Consider the following 17,738-nt stretch of genomic DNA (forward strand, 5'->3'; position numbering starts at 1 on the left):
GTCTCTTATGCTTTGGCTTTCTCCCTCTCTAACCTCTTTTTTTTTTCTTCCCCTCCCCCATGGGTTTCTGTTAAGTTTCTCAGGATCCACATAAGAGTGAAAACATATGGTATTGTCTTTCTCTGTATGGCTTATTTCACTCTCCAGTTCCATCCACGTTGCTACAAAAGGCCATGTTTAATTCTTTCTCATTGCCATGTAGTATTCCATTGTGTATATAAACCACAATTTCTTTATCCATTCGTTAGTTGATGGACATTTAGGCTCTTTCCATAATTTGGCTATTGTTGAGAGTGCTGCCAGAAATAGGGAGGAATTAAAAAAAAAAGAAAAAAAAGAGAAATAGGAAATAATTCAAAAAGCATTAGCAGAAAATTTCTCAGAGCTGAAGAGTGACAGAAACTAGGTCTTACCAAGTGTTCTAAGCAAAATGAACAAAAACTACCTACAATTCAGTGTATGCTTTTGAAATTTCAGAATACTGAGAATAGGAAAATCCTAAGACTTTCCAGAAAAAACCTTCTTGGTCCTTTAGAAAAGAATAAGAATCAGATTAGAATCAGGTAACTCATGAGTAAACTTGCTACATCAACAAAGGGAAACATATGCTTACTAATAATTAGAGCAGCACTGTCCACCAGAAATATAATGTGAGCAACAAATGTGAGCCACATGCATAACTTAATCTAACAGTCACCTTTAAAATAATAAAAAGAAACAGGTCAAATTAATTTTAATAATTTACTTTGTTAAACAAAATATATTTGATAGCATCATTTCAACATGTAATCAATATAAAAATTATGAAGTATTTTTCTTTTTTATACTGTTTTTAAAATCTCATGCATATTTTATAATTTTAACATATCTCGATTCAAACTAGCCACATTTCAAATTATTATAGTAATAGTATAGTAAATTATTATAGTAATTACTATAGTAATATAGTAATTCAAAGTATTATAGTAATAGTATAGTAATATAGTATTATATATTTAGTGTACTAAAAGAACTAAAAAGTTAACTTAAAATTTAAAAAGTGATTGCATATGTGACATGGACTGGGAGGGTGGAGAAAATGGAACAGATTTGTGTTTTCACTGAATGCTCTGTTATAGTTTGGAAAATGTTTTCCCATGTGCATTTGCAAAAAAAGGAGGTGTGTGTAAGGACAGCCTGGCACATACTGAGAATTCCTGTCATTTATAAGCAAATACAGACATAAAGTAGGCCAAAAGACTAATACATTTAAGATGAAAAAAACATTAAGATGATTATTTTGTCTGTTATATTTAGATTTCTTTACCTATCAAATGAAGCAGATGGACAGATTAGATCAGTTCTTAAATGGCTGGGGTAGAGTATGGGAAATGCGGATGGATGAAAATTCAAGCTATTCTTCCTAGTACTCTAGAGATTCTGTTAGGTCCATTTACCCGCAGGGGGGCAGGGGGAGGGGGAGGAAGAGTATGGAGAATGAAGGCAGAAACACAGCATGTTCAGTAGGAAAATGATACTCAAGTGACTTCCATATAAAATGGTTCCCTTACATTTCTCCACCTTCATTCTTTGAGTCCCAGCTTAAAAACACTGGACACTATGCTATTCTCCCTAAGGGGCTTCCTATGATTCTTAGACTTTTATTCAAAGAAATTTCAAAGCCACTTAATGTTCATAGTGTGATGTAAACACACTTAACCTTGTTGTTAATGAGAAAGCTGAAGCCCGGAAAGATTAAATGATGGCTTTCTGATTTTGTCCAAAAACCTTTTAACTGTGGCAGTTGCTTCTCTTCTTGAGTCTACACCAAATATAATACAAACGTGCAAGAAATACTATAAGAATATTCTCAGTTCAGGGGCACCTGGGTAGCTCAGTCGTTAAGCATCAGCTCAGGTCATGATTTCATGGTTTGTGAATTCGAGCCTGGCATTGGGCTCTGCACTGACAATGCAGAGCCTGCTGAGGATCCTCTGTCTCCCTCTCTCTCTGCCCCTCCCCTATTCACACTCTGTCTCTGTCTCTCTCTCTCTCTCTCTCTCTCAAAAATTAATAAACAACAACAAAAATAATACTCTCAGTTTAAGCCTCAGAGTGAACAGTTAAAAGACCTGTTTTAAAGAAGACAGCAACTCCTTCTGTCAAAAGACAAAAGTGAAACTAAATCAAGTAGATCATTTCAAGCTCAATAAATTAGAGCTTGGTAAACGAAAACTCTGAATAATTATAGTTAAGAAGTCTCAGCTATCTCCCCCAAATTTAAAGATTTGTTTTTCAATATTTGCAATTACCCCAAAAATTTATTAAAATGATTATATTTTTCAGTAACACAAACTAACATAGGGCAGAAAAGTATAGTTCTAGTTCATTAGATATGTGACCTATTTATTGTACTGTAGTCACTTGATTTTATCTTCTGTCTTAATAATCATTGTAATAAGTTATAATCTACTAAGCATTTTTATAGGTCCTATACTACATGCTTTCCATGTATATATATACACACATATATGTAAATTTTAATTTTCTTACCCCTACAAATTAGTTGCTATGATCTCAATTTTACAAATAAGAATATTAAGATTTAGAGATGCTAAATAATTTGCCTAAGATGACACATCTACATTTCTACTTTCTTCCAATAATCTTCATTTATTCTTGGTAACTCCTTAAACTCTTTTGGTGGCTATTCTGCCTGTACCCTAAATATATGTACTTTTTAGAGTATCCTCCTTGGATACCATCTCTTCTCATTTTATGAGTTTGTCTTCAGTAATTTCATTACAGATTCAAGATGCCTAGTAAACCCAAAACAAGGTACATTAAAAAAAAAAAAATCAAACTTCTGAAAACCAAAGTCAAAGAAAAAATTCTCCAAGGCAGCCAGTTTAAAGTGCTAAAAGATGGGTGCCTGGGTGGCTCATTCTGACTTCAGCTCAGGTCATGATCTCACAGTTTGTGAGTTTGAGCCCCACATGGGGCTCTGTACTGACAGCTCAGAGCCTGGAGCCTGCTTCAGATTTTGTGTCTCCTTCTCTGTCTCTGCCCCTCCCCTGCTCATTCTCTCCTTCTCTCTCTCAAAAAATAAACATTAAAAAAACATAAAGTGCTAAAAGAATTTCAACCCAGAATTCTTTATCTAGTGAAAATATTCTTTAAAAATGAGGACAAAATAAAAATGTTCTCAGATGAAGGTAAACAGAATTCACCACCAGCAGACCTGCTCTACAACACATTCTATCTTTCAAGGGGGGAGGAAATGATATCAGAGGGAAATTGGAAATTTAAGAAATAAAGAGCAATAGGAATGGTTAATATTTAGATACATATAACAGACCATTTTTTCCTCTTAAGTTCTTTATGTATGACAGTTGAAATGAAAACAACGTCTGGTGGAATTTTCAATGTATGTAGCTGTAATACATATGACGCTATATCATAAATTAGGGAAGGACCTATATAGTGGTAAGATATCTATATTCCATTTGAAGCAGTAAAATATAAATTCTCAGTTAACTGTGAAAAGTTAATTATGCATATTATAATCTCTACAGCAACCACTACATTTAAGATATACAAAGAAATACAGTCAAAAACCCAAAATCAAAAATTTTTTAAAGTCTTCAAGTAATCCAAAAAGGAAGCAAGGAAGGGGTAAAGAACATTTAAAAAGATGGAAAAAAAGAGAAAACAAATAATAAAATGGTAGACTTAAATCCAAACATATGAAAAATTACATTAAATACAAATCATCTGAACACATAATGAAAAGGTAGAAACTATTACACTGGATAAAAAATAAGACCCAACTGTATGTTGTCTACAAGACATTCATTTTAAAGATACTGATATATTTAGGTAGATTAAAAGTAAGAGGCTAGAAAAAGATATATCATGAAAAATGGATCAAAATAAGGAGGTCTACATAAATAGGATACTATGTACTTTGCAGCAAAAAAAATATTAGCATAAAGGTCAGTTACATAATGATAATTGGGTCAATTCATGAAGAAGACAGAATAATACATTTTAAACATGTATGCACCTAATAAGAGTTTCAAAATATTTGAAGCAAATACTGATAAAACCGAAAGGATGATAGACAAACCCACAATTAAAGTTGATCAACACCCTTCTCTCAATAACTGACAGAGTTTAGACAGATAATCAATACAAAACAGAAGATACTGGGGCGCATGGGTGGCTCAGTCGGTTAAGCGGCCGACTTCAGCTCAGGTCATGATCTCACGGTCCGTGAGTTCGAGCCCCGCGTCGGGCTCTGTGCTGACGGCTCAGAGCCTGGAGCCTGTTTCAGATTCTGTGTCTCCCTCTCTCTGACCCTCCCCTGTTCATGCTCTGTCTCTCCCTGTCTCAAAAATAAATAAAACGTTAAAAAAAAAATTAAAAAAAAAAAACCCAGAAGATACTAAGCATATCACTAGTGGCCTGGGACCTAGGAGGTAGGAAAAAACAGGAAGGAAGAATTACGAATGTGTATGAAGAAACTTTTGGGAGTGATGAATAAGTTCATTATACTGATTATGCTGATGATGGTTTCACTAGTACCTACATGGGACTAGTATATCAAAACTCATCAAATACTTTAAATATATGCTACTTATCCTATGTTAATTACATCTCAATAAAGTAGTTAAAAAGAAACAGTACAAACCATCAAGGAAAACACTACATTTGAAAATGCCAGCAACTTCTGTATACTAAAAATTATCAGAAACAAAATAAAAAGACAAGCCATAGACTAGGAGAAGATATCTGCAAGATATATATGACAGCTTTCAACAGAGAATATATAAAGGACTTCTACTAATAAAAAAATCAAATAGAAAAGTGAGTAAAGAAGATAAATAATTCATAGAATGGCAATATGAGTAGCCAATAAATATCTGGAGATGATAAGCCTCACTAGTTGCTAGTGAAATGCAAAATAAAACCACAAGAATTTAATAATTCATTCTAATCAGTTTGCTAAAAAATTAAGTCTATCAATACCAAGTGTTAACAGGAATGCAGAAGAGAAAACCCATACATTCTTGGAGAATATGTAAATTATTACATCTAGTCTGGAAACCAGCTTGGCAATGTTTAGAAAATTTGAAGAGGAATGTATCCCAGAGGCCAGCAAGTCTACTTCCAGGTATATGTTGAAAATAACTTCTTGCAAATATGCACAAGGGCACAAATGGAAGAAGGTTCATTGTGGTACAGTTTGTAATAGTAAAAACACTGGCATACTACAGTTCCCAAATATTCACTTTCTTTCTCTTGACCTCCAGGGACAATCCAATGACTTTGGGCTCGGCCACATGACCTGCTTTGGCCAATGGGATATTAGCAGTATGACATAAGACATCCTTCAAATGGACTTCTGAGGTTGGCTTGCTTTCTTGCACCTCTGCCAGTACTGTAAGAGGAACATATTCTGGATAGCCCAGTGGTCTAAAAAGGATGAGAAACATATAGGGCAGCCTCACAAATTTGCTGACAAAACCATGAAGCAGAGATGCCCTTGCTTAGATGAACCAAGCCTGAGCCTACGTACAGAGCCAGGCCAGTGGGGATCAGCAGAGTCTACCTCACATGGCCTGCAGATGCAGAAGCTAGATAAATGCTCACTGCTTTATGCCACTCACATTTTGTGGTGGGTTGTTACACAGCAACAGATGACTAACAAAATTGGAAATAAGTTAAATGTTCATCTACATGAAAATGGATATATTAAATACTGACATATTTATACAAATGATAAACTATACAGCAGTGAAAATAAGAGAACAACAGCTACGTGGATCAACAAATATACAAACGTGCATATGTAAAAATATATTCAACATATTAAAAAACAGGGGAAATGTAGCAGTCAGAGTAGACCAGGTTACACTGTAGTAGTAACCTTAAAATCTCAGTGGCTTCCAATAGGGAAAGCTTATATATTGTTCATGGTACTTATCTATCACATATTGGGTGCAGCTCTATTCCACAGAGTATTGAATCTGGGATCCAGGCTGATGGGGCAGCAGCCTCTCTGTGGAAGATGGCAGAGGTAAAAGACAACATAGCAAACCACAAACTGACTCTTTTTAAAGATTCTGATTGAACACAATGTATATCATCATTAGTCAGAGGAAATCACATGGCTAAGTCCAAAGTCAGTGTGGGGAAATGAATATAATCATTGTCCTTCTCTAGGGGTTATGGAAGGAAAATGGATATATGTGAATGTTATACTCTTCAACAGGAATGATAAATACCTAATTAAGGACAGTGGTTATCCCTAAGAAGACAGGGAGTGAAATGACATTTCAGAGCGATACACAGGGTTTTCAAAATAATTTAAAATAAAGGTATGAAACAAATATGGGTAAATACTAAAATTTGAAAAAAACAAGTAATGGCTACAAGAGTATTTTCTATTATTTCCTATATTCTCTATATATTTAAAAAAATTCTAAGTCCAGTTTAATACGTATATTTAAATTGGTTTCATCTTGGAAACAGAATATAAAAGGAGGGAAAGAAAAGAGGAGGGGAGTGGAAGGGACTTTTGAGGTTGGTTTCATTTCTTTCAACTCTGCCATCAGTATGAGAAGAACATATCCTGGATAGCTCCCAGAATCTTATTTACAAGGACTTTAGGAGCTCTGTGTCAGGAACTAGGGTCAGAGAACAATGAATAGATTTCTTATTATTTTGGAAAGGGTCAGTAAATTTTTTGCATAAAAGACCAGACAGTAAATATTTAGGCTTTGTGGGCCACATATAATCTCTGTTACAACTATTCAATTCTGCTATTGCATGAAAGCTGTCATGAACAATACCTAATGAATGAGTGTGGATATACTCCAATAAAACTCTTTCATGGACACCAAAATTTCAGTTTCATGTAATCTTCAAGTATCACAAAACATTCTTTTCACTTATTTATTTATTTATTTATTTATTTATTTATTTATTTAATTTTTTTTTTCAAAACATTCTTTTTAAACAAGAAAAAGAAAAAAGTAAAAACCATTCTCAGCTCATGGGCCATATAGAAACAGGCAGTTCATTGCTGCTGATCAATACCTTCTCTACACTCAGCAGCACTACAAGGAACTAAAAGTAAAACTAGAAGAGAAGGTTCTTCTACTAAAGTAACTTATCTTGTTGGGGAGAAAACAGCACAAAAATGTTTCAAAAATATATTCATTTCCTGTACTTTCATATGTTTTTTCTGTTACTGATTAGTGCCCTTTTGTTGCAGCTTAAAGAACTCCCTTTAACATTTCTTATAAAGCCAGTGTAGTGATGATACACTCCTTTAGCTTTTGCTTGTCCAGAAAACTTTATCTCTCCATTAATTCTGAAGGACAGCTTTGCTGGGTAGAGTATTTTTGTTTAGCAGTTTTCTGCTTTAAGCAATTTCTGGATATGGTCCATTTCCTTATGGTTTGCAAAGTTTCTGCTGAAAAGTCTGCTTATAGTTTTATGGAGGTTCCCTTACACATAACAAGTTTTCTCTTGTTGCTTTTAAGATTCTCTCCTTGTCTTTAACTTGTGACACTTAAAATGTGTCTTGGTGTGAGTCTCTTTGGATTAATCTTATTTAAAACTGAGCTCCTGGATCTGGAGGTCTGTTTCCTTCCTGAGCTCAGGGAAGTTTTCAGACATTATTTCTTCCAATAAGATTTCTGCCCCTTTTTCTTTTCTCCTTCTGGGACTCCTATGATGTGACTGTTAGTCCACTGATGTTGTCCCATTTGTCCCTTAAGCTATCTTCACTCTTTCTCGTTCTTTTCTCTTTTTTGCTATTCTGATTGAATGAGTTCCACTGCCCTGTCTTCAAGGTCACAGATCCTTTCTTCTGCTCATCTAGTCTGCTATTGAAGCCCTCTAGTGTATTGTTCAGTTCATTATTGTATTCTTCAGCTCTGTGACTTCTATTTGATATCTCTTTGTTGAATGTCTCACTTTATTCATGCATTATTCTCCTGAACTTGGTAGGCATTTTTATGATTGTTATTTTGAACTCTTTATCAAGTAAATCACTTATCTCCATTTCATTAAGGTCTTTTTCTAAGGTTTTATCTTGTTCTTCCTTTTAAATTTTTTTTTCCAATGTTTTTATTTATTTTTGGGACAGAGAGAGACAGAGCATGAACGGGGGAGGGGCAGAGAGAGAGGGAGACACAGAATCGGAAACAGGCTCCAGGCTCCGAGCCACCAGCCCAGAGCCCGACACGGGGCTCGAACTCACGGACCGCGAGATCGTGACCTGGCTGAAGTCGGACGCTTAACGGACTGCGCCACCCAGGCGCCCCTGTTCTTCCTTTTAGAATACATTCCTCTATTTCTTCATTTTCCTTGACTCTCTGTATTGGTTTTTATGCAGATAACATAGCCACCTCTCTCAACCTTGAAGGAGTGACCTCATGTAGAAACTGAACCTTATTGGAGTGCCTGGGTGGCTCAGTTGGTTAAGCATCCAACTCTTGATTTCAGCTCAGGTCATCATTTCACAGTTCACAGGTTCAAGCCCTGCGTTGGATTTTGTGCTGACAGTGCAGAGCCCGCTTGGGATTCTCTGTTGCCCTCTATCTGCCCCTACCATGCTTATGCTCTCTGCCTCTCTCTCAAAATAAACATGTTTTTAAATGTTAAAAAAGAAAGAAAGAAACTGAACCTTATTGTTCAGCCCTGCCCTAGTTCTTGATTGTCTTTGAAACCTTTGATTGTCCAAGCAGCCTACTTTATTCTTAGAGACTCCTAGTAGTTGAGGGCATGCCAAGATCTCTCAGTGTCTCAAAGAAGAAAATCTCAGTCAGCACCTAGATTCAGGCTAATTGGACTCTCAGCCCACAGCTTTTAAATTATGCAAATATACCTCTTTCAAGGGAACAAGGGGACGTGGGTGTTTCTGTTTGCTTCTTCTGCACTGAGCCCTGCAGTGGTAGTCAGTTAAAAATTGGTTTTTGTTTGTTACTTACTATCCATTCAATCTGTAAACACAAGTCCCACTGTCACCTGAGCCAAATTATTAAAAGATGTGTCTTCTGGGTGGAAGCCACAAAAACTAGGAAGCCAGATAGGCACACAAGCTCCTTTCTCAGAAACACCTGCAACCTGGGGCAGAGGAAAGAGAGCATGAAGATGGCACCCGTCAGTCTCCCTAGTCTCCGGAGAGAACAGTCGCTGCCCCCTAGATGTGTGTTTAATTAGAAGCCTGCTCTTCTAATAATAAAGATAAGCCAATAAGCCTCTATCACAGAAAAACTAGAGGTGTCTTTCAGTCTCTTCTTGCTGCACTGTGTCCTGGGGGAGTAGCCAATTAAGAAGTGTTTCTCCATTTGTTACAGTCCTATGGGACCTGCAAACATAAGCCCCACAGGCCACCAACCACAGCCAGGTAATCAAGGGGTGTGTCCCGGGTGGCAGTGACACAAACCAGAGCACTGGAAACATGCACAAGTTCTTTTCTGGGAGATACTGGCAACCTGGAGCGAGGCAGAGGGAAAGTGCAAAGATGGAGCCCACTGGCTTCTGTCTTTGGAGAGTGTGTCTGTATGCCTCTAGATGTATGTTAAATGAGACGCCTGCCCCTCGGGCTGAAGCTTTAAGATAAGTAACATAGGCCTCTTTCACCAAGACTGGGCGCTTTTCAGGCAGCTGCCTCTGGGTCAGCCCTATGGGTGTTAAAGACATAAGGCCTCTTGGCCTTAAAGCTAGATGTTCAGGAAGCTCATCTCTCAGGTGCAGGTCGCAAAAACTGGGGTGTGAGCTGTAGCATTCAATGCCCTCGCATCTCCAGTAGCTCAGAGCTAAGTTCTCTCCTGACCACTGGGTACTGTGCCAGGGATGAATTTATGGCAAGACTGTGTCTCAGCCTCTCCTATCTATTTCAATGTGGGTTTTTTCTCATTTGTCCAATGTGTAGGAGTTGCTCATCTAGTTTTTGGATTTCTTTCAGAGGAAATTGTTTTGTATGTAGCTGCAGATTTGGTGTGTCTGTGGGAGGAGATTCAGTATCCTCCTACATCACCATCTTGAACCAGAACCCATTGTATATGATCAAGTATAAAATTATGTGTCTCAAAGTTAAAAGTGTGCTAGGTAAGACTATTAAATGCATGAAGGGTCATTCTTGACAGAATATGGAATCCAGGATAATCGGGTCAATATAAATACAGTCAGTCAGTGGGGTACGGTGAAAAGGAAATAGGGATCTTCTCTGTCTTGACCAAAGCTCAAGTTTTTCTATATAGTACTTTAAAAACTCTCCCCATGCTGCTGCTTCTCCCAATCACTAGCTGGCTATGTAAAACTGGTTACTACAGCAGCAAGAGTACTCAAAGTCCAGAGCCTGAAGCAACTGCCTCATTCACTATACCAGGGATGGTGCTGACATTAAGACTGCACATAGAGGGAGATGAAATATATTCAAGTCATGTACTAGACTTTTTTTTTTCCATTTAATGTCTCTCCTACTTAACTGTGGCTACTCTAAATTTAAAAAAAAATTTTTTTTTAACGTATATTTATTTTTGAGACACAGAGAGAGACAGAGCATGAGTGGGGAAGGAGCAGAGAGAGAGGGAGACACAGAATCCAAAGCAGGCTCCAGGCTCTGAGCTGTCAGCACAGAGCCCAACGCGGGGCTGGAACTCACGAACCATGAGATCGTGACCTGAGCCAAAGTCGACGCTTAACTGACTGAGCCACCCAGGCACCCCAGGATACTCTAAATTTTCTTGGTAGTCACACAGAAATATTCTTTTTTTTAAGTTGATTTATTTATATATAGAGAGAGGCAGAGACAGAGCGCATGAGTGAGGGTAGGGGCAGAGAGGGAGGAGAGAGTGGGAATCCCAAGCGGACCCCTTGCTGTCAGCGTGAGCCCAACGCAAGGCTCAATCTCATGAACCACGAAATCATGATCTGAGCCAAAATCAAGAGTTGGACACTTAGCCAACAGAGCCACCCAGGCGCCCCAGTACAAAAACATTCTTAATCAGCTTTTTACTGAAATTCATCAGCTCTCCACTCATTTTAAAACTGCTTAATTTTAGGACTTTGTGTGCTTTGTGATTATTTTTAAACTGTTCTAAAACTAAAACTTAATAAATTTAGATCTGTTAGGTATCCTGGGATATGGTATGTGTGAAAGACATGACAAAACAAAGCTGAAATATGAACTACTGGCTAGAGTCCAGCCATCTGATGATAGAAATTTAAACTATAAAAAACCAGCCTTACTCTTTTCTTTATTCTAACCCACACAGGAATAATATATATTTTACTTCTGCTGCATCAATATTTGTGGATATTCCTGTTCATGAGCAAACAAAAATGAAGCCAAATTTTCCAATCTCATTTTAATATTATTATAATATTCCCTCATGATTTTCATCTTAAAGGGAAATCAATCATTCATTATTCTGGCTTTTTATGAAAACCAGGAATGTGCATGGCATATTAGACATTTAGTAACTATTCTGTTCGTGTAAAAGATCTTTTGATAATTAAAAAAAAGATTACAAAGTTAAATATCAAAATGTGTGGAAGCAATTAAAAAATATGATTTCCAAAGGGGAAAAAAATAATCTTCCTCAAATGACCAAATATCCTCAGTGAGCTGCCTCAAGTCTTGCTTCATTTTCACCGTCACACTGGAAGCAAAACACATTCTTAAAGTTACTGATATAATTTAGATTTTATCTGGGTATCAGAAATAATTTCACAGGTACAAAAATATTTTACCACCATAAAAACCAGGAATATATTTTATAATCTTTTTTCCCTATCTTACACAGAGGCCTTCTTTAATCTCTCCCACATCTCCCAAAACAAGGAGCTAAAACTAATTTAAAAGGCTCTTAATCTAAAATTCAATGCAATTAGTGGAAATTTTATATACCTTCTTTCTGATTATAAAAGACGTTCTACTCTATAAAGACAGGAAGTTTTGCCTATATTATTCATTACTGCATCCCTTCCATATAGAACAGTGTCTAACTCATAGCAGAGGTCAATCAATACTTGTTGAATAAATGTATATGAAGTGTATTAGAAAATAAAGGAACATATAAAAAAGAGTAAAATAATTCCTTATAATCTCAGCATTCAGAGAATCAACATTTTGGTATACTCTTTTAGTTGCTTCATTATTTATTTGCAACATGGGTGAGAGGCAAAGTACAGAACATATTAAATAATACCATAGGGATACAATCAGTAAGATCCCAAATGAGGGAAATCTATAATATCAATGACTTATATTCCTTCACAAATAAATGACGTCTAGACTGAGTTTCCTAAAAAGTAGGGAACCAGTGTAAGAGGGTCAGGAAGAGTGAACCAGGAAAGGAGGGAAAGCCAATTCAAGGGTGTGTTATGGAGCTGATTGCTGCTTTAGACAACTGGGGCGCACTTCTCCTTGGCCCATCTAAGAAACCATGTAGTTTGTGTCTCAGAACTGACCACCCAAGACAATGGAGAAGAGAGAATTTATCTACCAAGTCTCAACAAAGAGTAAACTCCTTTGTACCTCCATACATGTGTACATGCCCATATGGTCCAGTGGTCCCTTGCAAAGGTCTCATGCTCTAGTAGCAGAGATGCTCTAAAGTAGAAAGCAAGGGATGCATTCTATAGTTGAGGTTTCTTCCTGCCAGGCTAGACCTCTATTCTAACTGCTGCAGCAACAACCTGAGCAAAAAGGGGAAAGGGGGGCTGAGAGATGTAAACAAGGCATAAAACTCTTCTTGTACAAATGGTAAGAAAAAAGAGAGAGAGAAAAAAAACGCTGTTAAGACTTAAGAGGTAACAAATACAGTGTGTGACCATCTTTGGAGGTTGCTTTGAACAAACAAACTATACATAATGTTTTTTAGAGAAGGAAATTTGAACAGTGCCTGGATATATGCTATTAAGAAATAAATGCTATTTTCAAAAAATGTAGCATTTAAAAATTATTGTTATTGGTTTTTTTAGTACTTATCTTTTAGACACACACAGGTATTTACAGATTAAATGATATGTCTGAATGGCTTTAAAACAATCTAGAGTGAGGAGAAGAAATAAGAAAGTTATAAATGAAATAAGATTGGCCATGTGTTGGGGTGACTGGGTAGCTCATTTGGTTAAGCATCCAACTCTTGATTTCAGCTCAGGTCATAATCTTGTGGCTCTTGAGTTTGAGCCCACATTGGACTCTGCACTGACAGTATGGAGCCTGCTTGGGATTCTCTCTCTCCCTCTCTCTGCCCCTTCTTTGCTCTCTCTCTCAAAATAAATAAACTTAAAAAAAAAAAAAAGATTGGCCATGTGTTGACAACTGTTGAAGCTAAGTGATAGGTATATATATATAGGCTGATTTATAATTGATTTTATTCTCTGCATTTTTATATTTGAAAATTGCCATAACAAAATATATAAATATATAGATTTCCTGTACTGCTGAGAGGTGATAGTTCTACCTGGAGTTTTCATTTGTCCTAGAGATATTTAATGTTAATAAATATGGGCAAAACATTATAAACTCCCTGGTTAGAAAACATAACTCTTGCTGGTTCCCCAAACTCACACTGCTATTTCACATCTGTATTCTGACCATACAATTTACTCAATCTGAATGAATGCCCTTTCCCTCTCAAATACATGATGAATTACTATTCAGTTTTCTTCTTTTTTTAAATTTTTATTTATTTTTGAGAGAGAGAGCACAAGCTGAGGAGGGGCAGAGAGAGAGAGGGAGACATAGAACCTGAAGCAGGCTCCAGGCTCTGAGCTGTCAGCACAGAGCCCAACGCGAGGCTCAAACCCATGAACCATGAGATCATGACCTAAGCCAAAGTTGGACACTCACTGACTGAGCCATCCAGGTACCCCTATTATTCATACTTCAAAGCTTAACTCAACTGCTACCCCCTTTAGGATATCTTCTTTAAACATACCCTGTAAAAGAACAGTTTCATTTTTATATCCTACTCCTGTACCATATACAACTGATTTCTGCTAATCAGTTTATACTGATTATACATGGCATTTATACTCTATAAAATTGCCATGAAAAATGAAGTGCTGAATACTGACCTATTTCTCCTAGGGGAAATACAGGGTTGGGTTTCTCGAACCTCTGGTCACAACATTTTTGTTAACTGATCGATATATAAACTTGATTTATTTGTGTTTCTGTTTAAGACATTTTATACTCTCTCTCTCTTCTCTCCTGCCCTCCCTCCACGGACACTTGTTTAAAGAAAGAAAACTGAAACAAAAAGGCAGAGTCTTCGTTTGCTTGACTTCAGCTGGCCAACATATGTAATGGGTGACTCAAATTTTTGCTGTTCTGCATGTATCTGCAGATGACTCAACAGCACTGCAAGTACTGATTATGGGATTACAAGTACCTTTTAGTGAGGATGCAAACTTGCAAACACAAAATTTGCAAATGAGGACTGACTGCACATTCTTTTTTCCACTTTTAAAAATTGAGGTGAAATTCCATTAACATAACATCACCATTTCAAAGTATCCATCCAGTTCAGTGGCATTTAGTACTTCGATGTTGCATAACTACCACCTCTATCTAGTTCCAAAACCTTTTCATCACTCCAAAATAGAAATTCTCACACCAATTAAGCAATCTGTTCTCATTCCCCCAACAAGCTGTTGGCAACTAACAACCCACTTTCTATCTCTATGGATTTACCTATATTAGATATTTCACATAAATAAAATCAGAGGATATGTGGCCTTTTGTCTTTAGCTTGTTTCACTTAACATAATGTTGTCAAGATTCAACCACATCTGAATAATATTCCGTTGTATGTATACGCTATACTTTGTTTATCCATTTATCTGTTAAATGACATTTGGGGTGTTTCCATTTTTGGGGTATTGTGAATAGTGTTGCTGTGAATATTCGTGTACAGGCACTCATTCGAGCACCTGTTTTCAATTCATTCTGGCTTATACTACTAGTGGAAGTGTTGGGTCATACGGTTAATTCCATGTTTCTGAGAAATGGACAAATTGTTCTCCATAGTGTTTGCACCATTTTACATTCTTACCAGCAATAGATGAGGGCTTTAATTTCTACACATAATCACCAACACTTCTTTGTTTTTTAAATATGCGTGTGAGGTAGTATATAGTGTTTTTGATCTGTATTTCCCTCATGCTTAATGACATTTAGCATGTTCTCATGTGCTTATTGCCATTTGCATATTTATCTGGAGAAATGTACATTCAAGTCCTTTCCCATTTGTTAATTGAGTTGTTTGTCTTTTTGTTGAATTTTAAGAGCTATGGTAGTTTGTGTCTGGAAATTTTTCCATCTTTATCTAGGTAGCTGAATTTGTTTGTATACAATCCTTCATAGTAGTCTTTTATAATCCTTTTTATTTCTATAAGTAGGTAGTAATGTCCCCACTTGCATTTCTGATTTTAGTTATTTTGCTTCTTTTTTTCCCTGGTCTAGCTAAAGGCCCCTCATTTTTTTGGATCTTTTTGAAGAATCAAATTTTGTTTGTTGATTTGCTCTATTGTTTTTCTATTCTCCATTTATTGCTGCATTAACATTTATTATTTCTTTATTTCTCTATCTTTGGGTTTTGTCTGCTCTTCTTTTTAGTTCCAACACCCATTTTTAGGAAACTGATTTGAGATCATTCTTCTTTTTAAATGTTGGTGGTTATAGGGGCGCCTGGGTAGCTCAGTCAGTTAGATGACCAACTCCGCTCAGGTCATAATCTCGCAGTTCACGAGTTTGAGCCCCGTGTCAGGCTCTGTGCTGAGAGCTCAGAGCCTGGAGCCTGCTTTGGATTCTGTGTCTCCCTCTCTCTCTCTGCCCCTCCTCCACTCATGCGCTCTCTCTCTCTCTCTCGCTCTCTCTCTCTCTCTCAGAAATAAACATTTAAAAAAACTTTTTAAATGTTGGTGTTTATAGCTATGAGTTTCCTTCTATGCACTACTTTGCAGCACTGCATAAGTTTTGTTAAATTCTATTTTCTCTTTCATTTATTCAAAGTATTTTCCAACTTCTCTTGTGATTTCTTCTCTGATCCAAGGGTTAAGTGTATGCTGTTTACTTTCCACACATTTATGAATTTTCTAGTTTTCCTTCTGTTACATATGGATTGTTTCATTCTATTGTAATCAGAAAAGATACTCTGTATCATTTTAATCTTTGAAATTCATTAAGATTTATTTCATAACCTAATATACAGTCTATCTTGTGTATTCTGGAGAATGTTTGATATGCACCTGAAAAGACTGTATTCTGCTGCTCTTGAGTAGAATGGTTCTATAAATGTGTATTTGGTCTAATTGGGTTATAGCATTAAGTCCTCTTTCTTCACTAACCTTCTTTCTAAATGTTCTATCCATTATCAAAATGGCAGTACTGAAGTCTCCGACTATTACTGAAGAACTATTATTCCCTTTAATTCTGTCAGTTTCCTTCATATATTTTGGGGTCAGTCATTTGGTATGTATATATTTACCACGCTTATATCTTCTTGATGAACCAATCCTTTTATCAATACATAATGTCTTTGTCTTGAGAGAGTTATTTTCTTAATGTCTAATTGGGGGATTATAATTAACATCTTTTTTTTCTTAATGTTTATTTATGAGAGTGAGTGAGAGAGACCGCGCCCTAGTGTGTGAACGGGGCAGAGAGAGAGAGGGAGACACAGAATCCCAAGACAACTCCAGGCTGAGTTGTCAGCACCAAGCTCGACACAGGGCTCAAACCCACGAACACTGAGACCATAACCTGAGCCAAAGTTGGACGCTTAACCAGCTGAGCCACCCAAGTGCCCTGAGACAGCTAACTTAAAGTCATTATCTAGTAAGTGCAATGCTTGGGCTTCCTCAGGGATGGTTTCTGTCAATTTCTTTTTCTTTCTATTGATGGGTCATTTATTCCTGATTATTAGTATGCCATGAAATTGTTTTATTAAAGATTGAACATTTTGAATATTATAATGGGGTAATTCTGAAAACCAGATTCTCCCTATTTCCCAGTGTTTGGTGTGATATACATTGTGGAAGACTACATTCATCAATGTTTAGTGATTTTTTTCCAAAATATTTTTTTTGCAAAGGCTGTGTTCTCTGTTTTGTGTCATCGTTGAAATTTCTGTTCTATTATCTAAATAGCAAGTGACCGGACAAAGACTTATTCAAATGTTTGAGGCAAAAAGAATGAAAACAAAACAAAACAAAAAAAAAACACCAACTCTCTTAATGTTTGCAGACTGGCTCTGAGCTGGGGACCTACTTTAATTTTTAGCTAGAGCTGCTACACCTCTGCGTTAACTTTCACTACTTCCCTGCATGGGGCACAAAGATCAGCAAGAAGTACAAGCTCACTCAAGTGTTTTCCAAGCATGTGTCTGGCCCTGGGCATGCATGCCGCACTATGGATTTCCAGGTATACACAATGGTTCTTCGAAGCTTCTACACCCTGAAATGTCTTCCTCCAAAGTCTCCTCCTTTCTAGGCTTTTTAGTCTGTCTGCTGCTTGTCCCATCTGCAATCACTTGGCCCAATGACAACAAGTACCATATGTCTTTAAATCTTTCCAGTAGATGATACCTGGCTACAATCTCCTCAACCCGGTACCCTGGTTGAGGATTGGCTCATTAGACTGTGGGCTCCTCTTTTATACTGCTAAAGACTGGAATAATACGTGACATTCAGTCAGTACACAATGAATATAATTATTGCATGGA

General features: G+C 36.8%; 1 protein-coding gene across 6 annotated transcripts in view; it reads right to left on the bottom strand.

Moving 5' to 3' along the window:
• The window catches only part of MICU1 (mitochondrial calcium uptake 1), a 260,341-nt gene that overhangs the window by 150,681 nt on the left and 91,922 nt on the right, over nt 1-17,738 (bottom strand). The gene's annotated exons all lie outside the window — the stretch shown is intronic.

The sequence above is a fragment of the Herpailurus yagouaroundi genome, unplaced genomic scaffold (assembly GCF_014898765.1).
Source record: "Herpailurus yagouaroundi ecotype Mexico unplaced genomic scaffold, PumYag 163, whole genome shotgun sequence".
Lineage (NCBI taxonomy): Eukaryota > Metazoa > Chordata > Mammalia > Carnivora > Felidae > Herpailurus > Herpailurus yagouaroundi.